We start from the raw sequence: 12,985 nt of genomic DNA, 5'->3' as shown, positions 1-12,985 counted from the left end.
GGTAACCGCATGGCCGAGCTTGTAAGTACAAGGTCGAACATGTAAGTATGGTACGGTGTCAACATGCAAGTCAAAGCTCGTAGATAACAAGGAAATCGACTGGGCTAAAGCTGTCAATCATATATTTTTCTGCTTTTTACCTTCAAGTCAAAAGGCAGACCTTGGATCAAATGTATAAATAAACATGGATTAATGTAATGTAGCTATGAATCATAATTTCAGAATGTGACTATCAAGTTCTTATCCTGTGAAATATGTAGAATATAGCATGTTCTTGCTTTATATCTCGATAAAAAATAACTTCTATGGAGACGTGTAAATTGTTTGTAGAACATGCAGCCATATATTTCCTAATGGGGAGTTCGTTGAAAATCCCAGTCAACAAAGCTTACAGGTTTCCTTGATCCACTTTTTTTTAAACTAAAATGGAAATCACTACCTTCGGGCTCACTCTCAAATGTAACAATATAATACATTACCAAAATCAAAATGTGATGACTGCTGGAGAGAAGGACTGTATAGAATAGCGTGGACGGTAATAATATATATAAGCATTGAGTAAAATGCAAATCATTAAATAGGAAAATTTTACTTTCTGGAGATAAAAGCAGTGAATGGAAATGTGTAGAAACATGACAATAATGTCCGTAAGTGAAAAAAAGAAAAAGCATCCATAAATGAAAAATTTACATAAAAAACTTTAAACGCGTCCGTTAAAAAAAACAAAAACAAGAAAAAAACCTCAATCGATATCTAGCATTTGAAAATTGTAATTTATATTACTGTAAACTGTGAAATAAAAACCGCAATGAAAAAATACGTTAAAAACTGTAAACACGTCCATTAAAAAAAAGAAAAATTTACATTAAAAAAAACTGTAAATGCGTCTGTAACCTCCCCCCACCCCTAAAAGAAAAACCTCAATCGATATCTAGCATTTCAAAATTGTAATTTATGTAATTGTAAACTGCGAAATAAAAACCTCGATGAAAATTTATGTAAAAAACAGCAAACACGTCCATTTAAAAAATGAAAAATTTACGTAAAAACTGTAAATGCGTCCATAAAAACCCCAAGAAACCTCAATCTATATCTAGTAGTTGAAAATTGTAATTTATATCACTGTAGACTGTGAGGTAAAACGTCAATGCAAATTTACGTAAAAAAACTGTAAACGCATCTGTTAAAAGTTTTTTACGTTAAAAAAAAAATGTAAATGCATCTGTAAACCCACCCCCTACCCCCCCCCCCCCCAAAAAACATCAATCGATATCTAACATTTGAAAATTGTAATTTATATAACTGTAAACTGTGAAATAAAAACCCCAATGAAAATTTACGAAAAAAAACCCGTAAATGCGTCCATTAAAGAACAATAACAAAAAAAAACTCAATCAATATCTAGCATTTGAAAATTGTAATTTATATAACTGCAAACTGTGAAATAAAAACCCAAATGAAAATTTATTTTAAAAAAAAAAAAACCCTGTAAACACGCCCATTAAAAAAACAATAACAAAAAGAAAACCTCAATCGATATGTAGCATTTTAAAATTGTAATTTATATAACTGTGAACTGAAATAAAAACCTTAATGAAAATTTCCGTTAAAAAACTGGAAAAGCATCCTTTCAAAAAAAAGTTGATGTACTGAATCAGAGGTTTGATCGGGATTTTAAAACGTGTATGTGTCGTATGTGTCGAGAGAAAAGTGTATGGGTTTATGGTAGTCAAAGAAAGGGCAATATTAAAGTCATGTGAATGTGTGTAACCACTGTTTATAGAATATAGAGGGTGAAGAATGTGTGTCAAGGGGAGATGAGGTATTGGGGAGCAGAACTCTTACACTGTCCAACTTCATGCTCACTTGTTCGACTTTCTCTGTTTTCCACATTTTAATGGTGAGCAGCTACCATCTGTATTGATAGAATTCCACTCGACAAGTCCATTGCAGCATGTACCTACAGTACAATGCTTGTTCTGTTCCAGTTTACACAAAATGGCCCAGGCACAGCATGCCATCAGTAAGTAACAGATGTTCCTTTTAGTGTTTTAAACTTCACCGTTTCCCCCCCATTCCTTGCAGTGCACTCTGGTTTGGTTCCCATCTGCGTCAATGAATTGTAATTTGAAGCACTAAACAAATATCAACTTGCTCATCGCTTTTGGCTTTTCTATAAATGATGCGCAATCTCAGTCTGGTTTTAGCATTGTCATCATGATTATATTGCTATGTTATCGTATTGCAAGTTTGCCATCCAACCATTCCTGGAAGTGGAAAAATGTGAGCTAATCTGCCTGGCTTTGGACAGCATTTGGGAATAAGCAATTCCAACTGGAAAAATGTATTGGTCTCGGTGTGACTACAAGAATCAATGTAACCTGTGTTGTAGCGTTTATTTCTTTGTTGCCCTCATGGTAAACAGCGTGTGCTGCAGAGAAAGAGAAGGAAATGGGATTACAAATTGATGGTCTACAGCACGTTTACACTTCTAACAGAGTCATCTCCAACACACACACCTTCAGGGTAAAACATCATTTAGGAATTTCTCTATGATACAGGTGTCACCAAAATAATGTGAATGACATCTAGAAAGACAAATAACTTTTTTAAAGAAGAAAATACGTACACGGTTGGACAGTCATCTTAAATAATTAGTTTGTATCTGGGAGGTAAAGTGCAGTTGCTATCACATTCAATATGTAAGGGATCACCTATATGTCATGTCTGTAAATGTGGTGGAAATTGTTTAGCACACTTCCCACTTCCATCTCCTCCCCCACTCCACACACCTTCCTAGTGGATGGGAATCAGAAGCATAGAGGATGGTCACATCGAGTCCATAACGAAGAAACTTAGCTACTCATGAGATTGCCAAAATATTGACAAAAAAAAAACAATATAAATTTTTATTACACCTTACTTTTTTGGCAATATACAGATCTTCTTCAAACTCAACAAGAGATTTTTATGTCAAACTCGAAAAACATCAAGGACAAATTCTGCTTCTGATAATTCTTCCTCTTCTTCAAACTCGGAAAACATTACGAAGAAACTCAGCTATAGATAACCTGAAGGCTCCATCGTTCATTGCTGTTATGTCTGGGTGCATGGTGTATATAGGGCCAAGCGGCACTGAAAATGCCATAAAATAAACAAAGAAGAAGAAGATGATGACGCTCCTCCATATTCAGCTAAGCAATGGGTGGACCATTTTGTTGGAGTGCTTGCTAGAGTGCTTAAGCCACTTGGCGAGCATGCCACATGCCTCGATCCCCACAAGCTTCCATGGCAATACTGCAGCTCAGTTCTCCATGAGGACATCCCTGGAGTTAGGAAGGCAAAATAAATTAGAGGATTAGCATTGGTGCAGGAATGGGACAAGTGAACTATGGGTTCAAGAAAGAATTGAAAAATGTTTTCAGTGGCTACAAAGCAATGAATCCTCACACCATGGCAATATGGCCGAGAGGTATGCACACTTGCTCTAAGCTATCTAGCCTGCGTTTGAATCCCGACCTAGCTACAAACTGTCATCCTGGTGTTTCACAGGCAGGGTGATTCCTCAATATGTGTGCTGTCCCTCAGATGGATGTTACACTATGTGTCCCATCTGCTATGTTTTCTTTCCCCCCACCCATCCTCACTCTCTCCTTCCCTCCTCACTCGCACCTCCCTCTCCATCCTCTCTCCCCCCCCCCCCCCCCCACACCCCCTTTGCTCCTTCCCCCTTCTCTCTCTCCAACCTCTTTCTCTCTCCCCCACATCCTCACCCCTTCACTCCCCCACTCCTCCTTGCTCCCACCCTTCTCTCTCTACCCCTCCCTTCTCTCTACCTCTCCCTTCTCTCTCCCCCTCCATCCCTCTTTCTCTCGCTCCCACCCCACTCCTTGAACTCCATCCCTTCCGGAGTTTACAGTATAGCGACATGTAGTGAGGAATTGTTCTCCCACATTCCCTGTTCTACCCCCTCCTGTCTCTCTCCTACTCTCTCTCTCTCTCTCCCTCTCCTCCACCCTCCTATTTATCTCCTCTCACTCATGGACCAATCCATCTCCTTATCCGTGCTTTGCTTAACAGAGCCTTCCCCGGTCCTGAAGCATCCATCTTCATCCCAGCAAGGAACCAAGACTCATGGACAAAGCTATCTCCTTATCCATTTAATGGAGCCCTTTCCTGGTCCTGAAGTATCCATCTTCACCCCAGCAAGGAACCACGACTCATGAATATTAATTATGATTGCATCCGGTGTCACATGAAATGTTAGCTGAACGTGGCTCTTTTGTCATACAAATCTTTAAAGGCCAAAATATTTCCCAATAAATGTGAATAAACTGGCTGTTTTTCCACGTCGATGCTTTCTTTTGATCCCACATGCATGACATGCTGTGTTGATTTGTCCATTTTTCTGATTTTCCTTCATTATTATACAGTATGTAGGGCGACAAGCTACACCATGACCATTCGTCCAGTGTAGAAAAAAAAACATCCTTATCAAATGATGTTTTGCATTTGATCCCAAATAACGTTTATGCCCAATTATCTATTTTTGTGTATTATGCAGACGTTCAATTTATGCCGGTGGTGGTGCAGAACCTTCATTTTATCGGACATGATTTTGGAACTTGTAGGAAAGGCACGAGGTGCAATTCCTCAAGATATAAATGGATAATTCCATCCTTTTGGCTAATGAAAGAGCTCATTTGGTAAGCATTCGGGCCATTAAGTTATTCAAGCACGTGGTTGATGATCATTTTTCATGATGCAAGTTAACTGTACTGTACTTCTAAGAAATGTAATTTTGAAATCTCAATCTGTGCGTTTGACAGGTTTTGACATTGCATTTCCACCCCACCCTCCCCCCCCCCCCCTCCCCACCCCCGTTTTCCCATATGCCATACCCTGCCACAAAATGTCGGTTTTGTCAACCCAGTTACAAGGCAAATAACCAAGGAAATGTGAAGTTTTTTTTACCATTGCCTACCATCCGATCAACCATGGGAATCAAACCCACACTGGTAAAGGGAGAGGCAATGAGGCACTGAGCACTGATTCGGACACTGATCCACTTTTATTTGGTACTAGCAGGAGTACCTGGCATTACCTAGCGTTATTTTTTTTTCTTTTTCCTATTTTTGTGGGTACCTAAAACACTCCCCTACACCTAGGAAGGAAATTTTTATGCCTTCACCCCCGAAGGTGGCCGGGGGAATTATGTTTTTGGGTTGTCCGTCCGTCCATCGGTACGGGCTAAACCTCGTTTTTCTCAGCAACCATAAGTCCGATTGAGACAAAACTTTCAGGGTAGGAGTGACACGCATGCAGAATGTTTTTATGATAATTGTGACGTCATAGGTCACGTGGTATGGCAGCCATCTTGGATTAAACGCAAATAATAATAAAAATGATTCTTCGGAAACTGCTAAATGGAAACATTTGAAACTTGGCACATTGTCAAGTACTTCTAATTGGGAACAAAAGCATGATAATGATGACATCATTGGTGAAGTGGTATACCAGCTAAAAATGTTTTAATCGAATTCCTTATCCTAAAAATCTGAAATTGCATGCACATGATCTATCACCCATTTGTATTGAAATATTAGATTTATGACATCATAGGTCACATGGTTTGGCAGCCATATTGCATTAAACCTAAAACCTTCAAAAAACATCTTCTCCCAAACCACTACATCGATTGACTCGAAACTTTATGTGTGCCATTGACGAGGCATGGCGATTAAAAGATGATCACGAAAACATCATTGGTCACATGGTGTGGCAGCCATATTGGATTGAAGGAAAATATTAACTAATTATGTCTCTGAAACCGCTTACCGTATTGATGAATTTTTTTTTACACAATTTTACACAATACAAATCGAAGATTTACCTTCTGTAACCCTCCTTTCTAACACCATTGTTGCATATAGTTTGAAAATGATGACGTCGTAGGTCACGTGGTTTGGCAGCCATCTTGGATAGAAAGTTGAACCATATCCGATGAACACAAAACTTCACAAACGTGATCCCCTACCAATACATATGCAGAGTTTACATTTTTAAGGACATATGTCACGTAGTGTGGCAGCCATATCACCTTGAAAGCCAATATTTAAAAAAAATCCCTTCTCTGAAACTGCTTCACCAATCGATGTGAAACCTGTCATGGATGGTGAAAATGTGATGCTTGAATACAGCTGAAGGGATTTAAATCAAACTTGTTTATTTTTAGTACAGTGAACGAGGGCATCTACCCATTGTGGGACTATGCAGAGGCATATTGGTGACAGTTGCATTGCTCTAGTTATTTTATACTACAATAACCCACACACACAATAATCGGGAATAAGTTAATATTACCTTTCATACAGCTACAAAGGCTCAGGTATGATCGAGAGATTTTTTTTAAATCCAAAAAGAAATCAAACTTTTTTTTTCCAATATTATTATTACTAGTGAGATACCCGTGCTTTGCACGGGTGGGAGGCCAGAAGCAAACAGGCAATGCAGATACGGCAAATGCTAAAGCATGAAACCAATAAATTCCACATTCCTGTAGTACCCTCAGTCGCACGTCAGACATGGACAGCAAGTTCGTGAAGGACTTCCATGAAAAACGTACCCGTTCGCAAACAAACGGGTACGTTCACGCATAGAAACATCGATCATGGGTCCGTGGCGAATCTGCATATGGCGATCCACGAAGTTCACGTTTGGAAAGTAGAAACCATCACGGCATGTCGTCATTCACTTGAACTCGATATCTCTTTTTTCATTCCAAACAACATAACTCCAATCACAAATTAATCACAAAATAAACTTTTAACAACATTGTTAATGTTTCCTTCGTTGTAAAAACTACCAAGTCAACAGTTAAAAGGATTTTGAGCCGATAGGTGTTACGGCCTTGGCAAGATCGATGGAGACAGCAATCTGTTGGCTTATACACCGCCCAAATAGCTATGTGGGATTCTCTCATGTAGAGATTAAACCCACGTCGTTTGAACTTTGGCAGAGGTCATTATTTACTTTTAATGATGTTTATATACGAATCAAAAAGAAGATAATCGGTTTTGGGTCGTCCTTTCCACATATCTCGTGGGATTGTGAGTTGGAGAGACGACCGTGATGGCGGGGAGGGAGTTGGCATTCTCTCAAGCAGGGATTCAACCCATGTCCTTATGAAAGGTCTTTGTCCAAGGTCACCGAGTCCGATCGGTGCAGCGAATCGGTGCAGCACAGCCGTGCAGCGCAGCTGTGCAGCCGTTTGTGCGGCACCCGGGAAAATAACGTTATGCGGGAGTCCAAACCTGAAAATGCTGGAGGCTAAAGCTGAAATTATTGGAAAAACAATATACCCTATTTTACTCCATGAGATCCCAGGATTACCCACCCAAAATATCGTTGCGATAGGTTCAGCCGTTTTTGCGGTACCTTCGAACGGACAGACAGACAGACGGACAGACATTTGGTGAATTATTGTAAGATTATTTTTGCCTAAAACACTCCCTAGCACTCACTGATGAACCTCTGAGAGTTTGACAAAGATCCGTTCCGCCATCTCTGAGAAAAATGGTGATGTAGATACAGACACACATGCACACATGGATGCACATACACACACCAAAATACACCCACACATACACACACAAACAGACCTAAGCACACATAGACACACAGACACACGCATCCAAATACATACAGACACACATACAAACAGACATGCACAGACACACACATACTTATATAGACACACAGACACGCCCATACACACGCACACTGACATGCACAGAGACACATAAACACACACATAGACACACACATACATACACACAGAGACACACAGACGCACACATACGCACACATACACACACACACACACGCACACACACAGACACACATACATACACATACACACACACAGACACACACACACACACACACATACACACACACATTCACACACATACACACACAGACACACACGTACACACACAGACACACACACACACACACACACACACACACACACATACACACACACACACGCACACACACAGACACACATACATACACATACACACACACACACACAGACACACACAGACACACACACACACACACACACACACACACACACACACACACACATATATACACACACACACACACACACAGACACACACATGGATATATACACACACATATACCCAGACAAAGGCTCTCCTATAGTATAGATTAACGTGAAGTACAGTAAATATGATGTTGTAGTTTAATTTAATAACATCAGTTACATCATTCTCCAACCACTAATCCTCGATCATTATTCCAGAGAATCTGCTCGTTAAGTTTAAAATGTCCATGCAAGGTAGGTGCTAATATGTCAACCTTTACAAACAGCCTCGATGCTGGCTCATGGACACCTGTCTGATGTACACGGTGGTCGCCATCAATTCCACTTGAGACGATAGATCAGTCACTGCGCAATGCACGTATTTCCCGCTTTAAGTATCCAAGTGGGTACATTTTATCCGGAAAGAGGAATGCACATCATCGGCATTTCCTGCTTGCCTGTGCCGCCATTCCCGCTTAATCTGCTGCCGGCTTAGCAAGGAGTGACGAGCCAGGCTGGCAGCTCTGCTTTAATTGTATATTGATCATCAATCACTCTGTACCTTCCTTTATCCTCCTCTGCCATTGCTCTATTTTCCTTTTTTCTGAACTTCTTGTCCTTCCCCAGCTTTATCGTGACCCCAGCAAATCTTCACTCCACCGATGTTTCCCCCCACTCGGTTCAGCTCCAACACCCTCTTTTACCCCTCTTTTCAATCCCTTTTCATATTACAGACAACTGTGTGTTTATCTCTTCCAACAAGTCACATGACTTCGCAGCAACCGATTTCCTCCTCAATGTCTCCCTCTTTCAAAACCAACAACCAACAACCAACACCTTCTTTCTTGCATAAGCATCTCTCAATACCTCGCATTGCCCTGCATTCGAAAATTTACCTTCTGTAAACCTCCTTTCCACGCCCTAGCGTTCACCCTATGAGCCCTATTCCAAAATCCCTATGTATCATTGCTGTGCTTTCATTGGTCCACAGAATGTGGGTATGACAGTGATTTTATTTATTTAATTAACTCCTTATTAAAGGTTAATTATAGCCTGCGGTTAATTGTGTGTCATGGTTGTTATCTTCGTGTGTGTGCGAGTGTGTGTGTGTGTGTGTGTGTGTGTGTGTGTGTGTGTGTGTGTGTGTGTGTGTGTGTGTATATAATGTGTGTATATAATATGTACTAGTATAAAGCCCATCAAAAATGATGGGTTGGAACACTTTATTTGATGGTGCATTCTCGTGAGCATGTCAAATTCTGAAGCCTGGGCCTAGTGTCAGCTGTGCTTATATCTTCTTTATTTGTCAGACATCCTACGGAAGTAAATGAACACTCGTTTTACTCTGCAAGCATTGCACATCATGTGCAGCAAATTTCACCTCCCTGCGCCTTGTATTTATTGTGATAAAAAAACGCTTCTGTACACCAACCTTGAAGCTCGGTTTGCAAGCCACCGTCTAAAATTCCAATAGAAGAGACATAATTACTCTTATTTTGGGTCTTCACATTCCTTGGAGTCTTTTGGGTCCTCTGGGTCATTTTGGGTCTTTCTGGTGCTCAGGGTCTTTTGTGTCCTCGGGAGCTTTTGTGTCCTGAGGGTATTTTGTGTCCTCTGGGTCATTTGGGTCCTTGGGGTATTTTGGGTCTTCTGGGTCTTTAAGGGTCTTTGGAATATTTTTGGGTCTTTGGGATATTTTGGGTCTTTGGGGTCTTTAAGGGTCTTCTGTCTTTTGGGTCTTTTCATTCTTCAGGGTCTTTTGTGTCTTCAGGGTATTTAAGGGTCTTTGGGGTATTTTGGGTCTTCAGAATATTTTGGGTCTTTGTGGTTTTTATGGGTCTTTGGGGAATTTTGGGTCTTTGGGGTCTTTTGGGTTTTTGTGGTGTTTTGGGTCTTTGAGTGTCTTGGGGTATTTTGGGTCTTTTGCATCTTTAGGGTCTTTTGGGTCTTTGTGGCCTTTTGGGTCTTTAAGAGTCTTGGAGTCTTTTCAGTCTTTTGTGTCTTCGGGGTCTTTATGGGTCTTTGGGGAATTTTGGGTCTTCAGGGTCTTTGGGGTTTTGTGGTGTTTTGGGTCTTTGGGGTAGTTTCGGTCTTCGGGGTATTTGGGTCTTTTTGGTCTTTAACGGTCTTCGGGGTCATTTGGGTCTTCGGGGTATTTTGGGTGTTTGGTGTCCATTGGGTCTTCAGGGTCTTTTCGGTCTTTTTGGTCTTTAGAGCCCTTGGGGTCTTCTGGGTCCTTGGGGTCTTTTGGGTCCTTGAGGTATTTTGTGTCCTCAGTCTTTTATGTCCTTTAACCAGTGGATACACAGTCGTGTTAAAGGCTGTTGAAACCAAAGCGTTCAGAATCATTGGAATCTCCCGCGATGAAGCTAACTCCAAGGGCCTTTCACTCACTCACCGCAGGCAGGTTGGTGGTCTTTCCGTCTTCTACCGACTACTCTCTGGCCTTGCCCCCCCCCCCCAGCCCTCTCTGGGCTCTGTCCCCCAAATATTCCTACAGGTCGCACAAGATCTGCCTGCAACCCTCTTATGGTTAAACTGCCAAAATCAAGACTTTCTGCTCACCTTCACTCCTTCATGCCTCTTTTCTCCCACCTCTGGAACAAACTCCCTCACTCTCTTCAATCCCACTCCACCCTCCAGGTCTTTAAAACAGCTGTTCACCACCATCTCTTATCCTCCCCCATCCAAAACCTTGATCTTTTCTACCCCCGCTAATTTCGGTCCCCTTGTGTTTTATACTTCTCCCACCCCCCCCCCCCCCCCTTCCCACGCCTCCTGCCCCCAAGCCCTCTCCCTCCCACACTTCTCCCTGCTCTCAAATGTTGTGTTTGTGTGCTTCCCCTTCTCTCCCCATCTTGTCTTCCGCTCCCTCTTTTTGTATATTTTGTTTGTCTGGTTGATTTGTTTGTGAAATAAATGTTAGCTCTTTCACGAGCCTCGATTCAGTATACCAACAAAATAAAAAAATAAAAATAAAATCTTAATGAAGCAAAGAAGGGAATTGCAATGAGACACAACAGTGAAAGAAACGTTGAACAATGTGAACTGAAGAATATTCTAAAGAAAATTCGAGAAGACAAAGGAAACAACATGAAATAATATGAACAAATGATGGAGAACAAGAGAAGCTTAAAAGCTTCCAAGCAGAGTGCTATGACAGGATGTGCTGATATGGGATTTTTTGATATGAGATTTTTTACTCAATTTGGAATTCTCTTTTTCGTTCTTTCAGGTTGGATGTAACAATTCTTGTTTGGGTCTTTCTCGATTTTATTCGAGTACAAACTTGCACCTTATTGAAACAGTTTAGCACAGTCACATATACAGTATGTTGAGAGATTCCTGTAGTTGAACATGAAATGCACCTCATTTTTAGTTACTCTGTTTGGAACAATCCATGTACATTTTCTTGATTTCTTCTTCTTGAAGAAAAAGGAACAATACTTTGGGCATTTATAGTCGATAATATTCAATCCAGACGAGGATGTGTCCTCTGGGCCGTCCTATGATTCCTAATAATAAGATTAAGATCCATTTTTGTGGGTTCCTGGATAGATGTACTTGTCCAATGCTCTGAAAATCCTCTTTTCCTCTTCACAGATGACTCTACATTATATCGACCAATTTTGCAAAATCAATAATTGGAAGCGATTTAGTCTCAGAAGCTTTAGTGTCTCACCATCAATTACAGACTCTTTGGAGGAGACCATGCATCAAAAATGACCTACAAAGCCAGTGAAGGCTTGAGCACTCTCCATCGTGCCAATCTTTCCTTGCAGGAGTTCCACTTTAAAATTCACTAAATGCTAAAGTAAAATCCATCTGGCTCAATAAAACATTTTTTGGCAAATATCTGGAAATAAATATTTTTGGCTTTTTATCAGGTTCCCTGGAGCTGGCAGGATGTCTTAGACTTAGAGGTATGCACACTTGCCTCGAAGCTATCTTGCGTTGGTTCGAATCCCGACCCAGGTATAAATTGTCATCCAGGTGTTTCACAAACTTGGTGATGCATCGATGGTTGCGTCATCCCTCACATGGACGTTAAACTTGGTGTTCCGTCTGCCGACATTCGTTGGTGGATGTTAAAGACCCCAGGTTGTCCTTCGCGAAGAGCAGGCGACCTGTCACCGACACCATGGCAAAATTCTAAAATCCTGCCCTAACACTATTAGTCTAGTAGGAAGACTAGGTCCCCCTGCACCCCCCGGAGATATACTTCTAATCAGTGTTTCTAGATTGGAAAAAATGTGTAGAAAATGACTAGCTATGGCCCCAAGCTGAAAAAATGTCCCACATACCATTTCTATGCAAATTACTGCTGCAAATTTTATGCAAAATTATGCAAATTTTATGCAAATTTTTGATGAGGAGTAGAGTTGAGGGGTCTTTGAGGGCTTCATCGAGGTGCTCTCGGTTGCAAGACTGGGTCATTCTGAGAAGCACAGCAGGGTCAGAGATCATGATGTTCTCCTCCTCAGTGAATCTCTCCATCAACAGCCTCTCCATTGCCTCACACACTGTTTTGAGGCAAAAGAGGGACTTTGCGTAGGCCTTTCCACTGAGAACACCTTTGAGAGATCCACTTGTTACTAGTTGTGCCTCAAAGAGAATCTCTGCATATCCAGAACCACGCATCTTGTGTCCAGTGAGCATCCCGATGTAGTTCATGGATGTGTGGAAGGGTCCAATCGTTACTACATGACTAGCAAATTCATTTGGCCAGCGCCAGATGATGGGAAGGGCTTTCATGCAGACACCCAGATCAAATGTATTCAGGACCCATCTCTGACCCACCTCAGCAGTTGCTGCCTCGGAACGCTTCAGTAGCTCACGAACAACTGCGTTGTCTGTGATCGGTCTGTG

General features: G+C 41.2%; 3 long non-coding RNA genes across 4 annotated transcripts in view; 1 reads left to right on the top strand and 2 right to left on the bottom strand.

Moving 5' to 3' along the window:
• LOC144893295 (uncharacterized) overlaps nucleotides 1-12,985 on the bottom strand; it is a 67,746-nt gene that overhangs the window by 29,234 nt on the left and 25,527 nt on the right. The window lies entirely within an intron of this gene.
• Nucleotides 1-12,985, top strand: part of LOC144893294 (uncharacterized) — an 83,536-nt gene that overhangs the window by 51,595 nt on the left and 18,956 nt on the right. The window contains exon 2 of one of the 2 annotated variants that reach the window (XR_013624328.1): nucleotides 4,565-4,706. The exons of the other annotated variant lie outside the window; for it this stretch is intronic. This is a non-coding gene — a long non-coding RNA (uncharacterized LOC144893294). The remainder of the gene's footprint in view (nucleotides 1-4,564; nucleotides 4,707-12,985) is intronic. 2 annotated transcript variants of the gene reach the window in all.
• LOC137432616 (uncharacterized) overlaps nucleotides 2,378-12,985 on the bottom strand; it is a 38,922-nt gene continuing 28,314 nt past the window's right edge. The window contains exon 3 of the long non-coding RNA XR_013624326.1: nucleotides 2,378-3,326. This is a non-coding gene — a long non-coding RNA (uncharacterized LOC137432616). The remainder of the gene's footprint in view (nucleotides 3,327-12,985) is intronic.

The sequence above is a fragment of the Myxine glutinosa genome, chromosome 8 (assembly GCF_964187855.1).
Source record: "Myxine glutinosa chromosome 8, kmMyxGlut1.1, whole genome shotgun sequence".
In the NCBI taxonomy this organism is placed as follows: domain Eukaryota; kingdom Metazoa; phylum Chordata; class Myxini; order Myxiniformes; family Myxinidae; genus Myxine; species Myxine glutinosa.
Note: the sequence above shows the minus strand (reverse complement) of the source record. Positions and strands in the feature narration are given on the sequence as shown.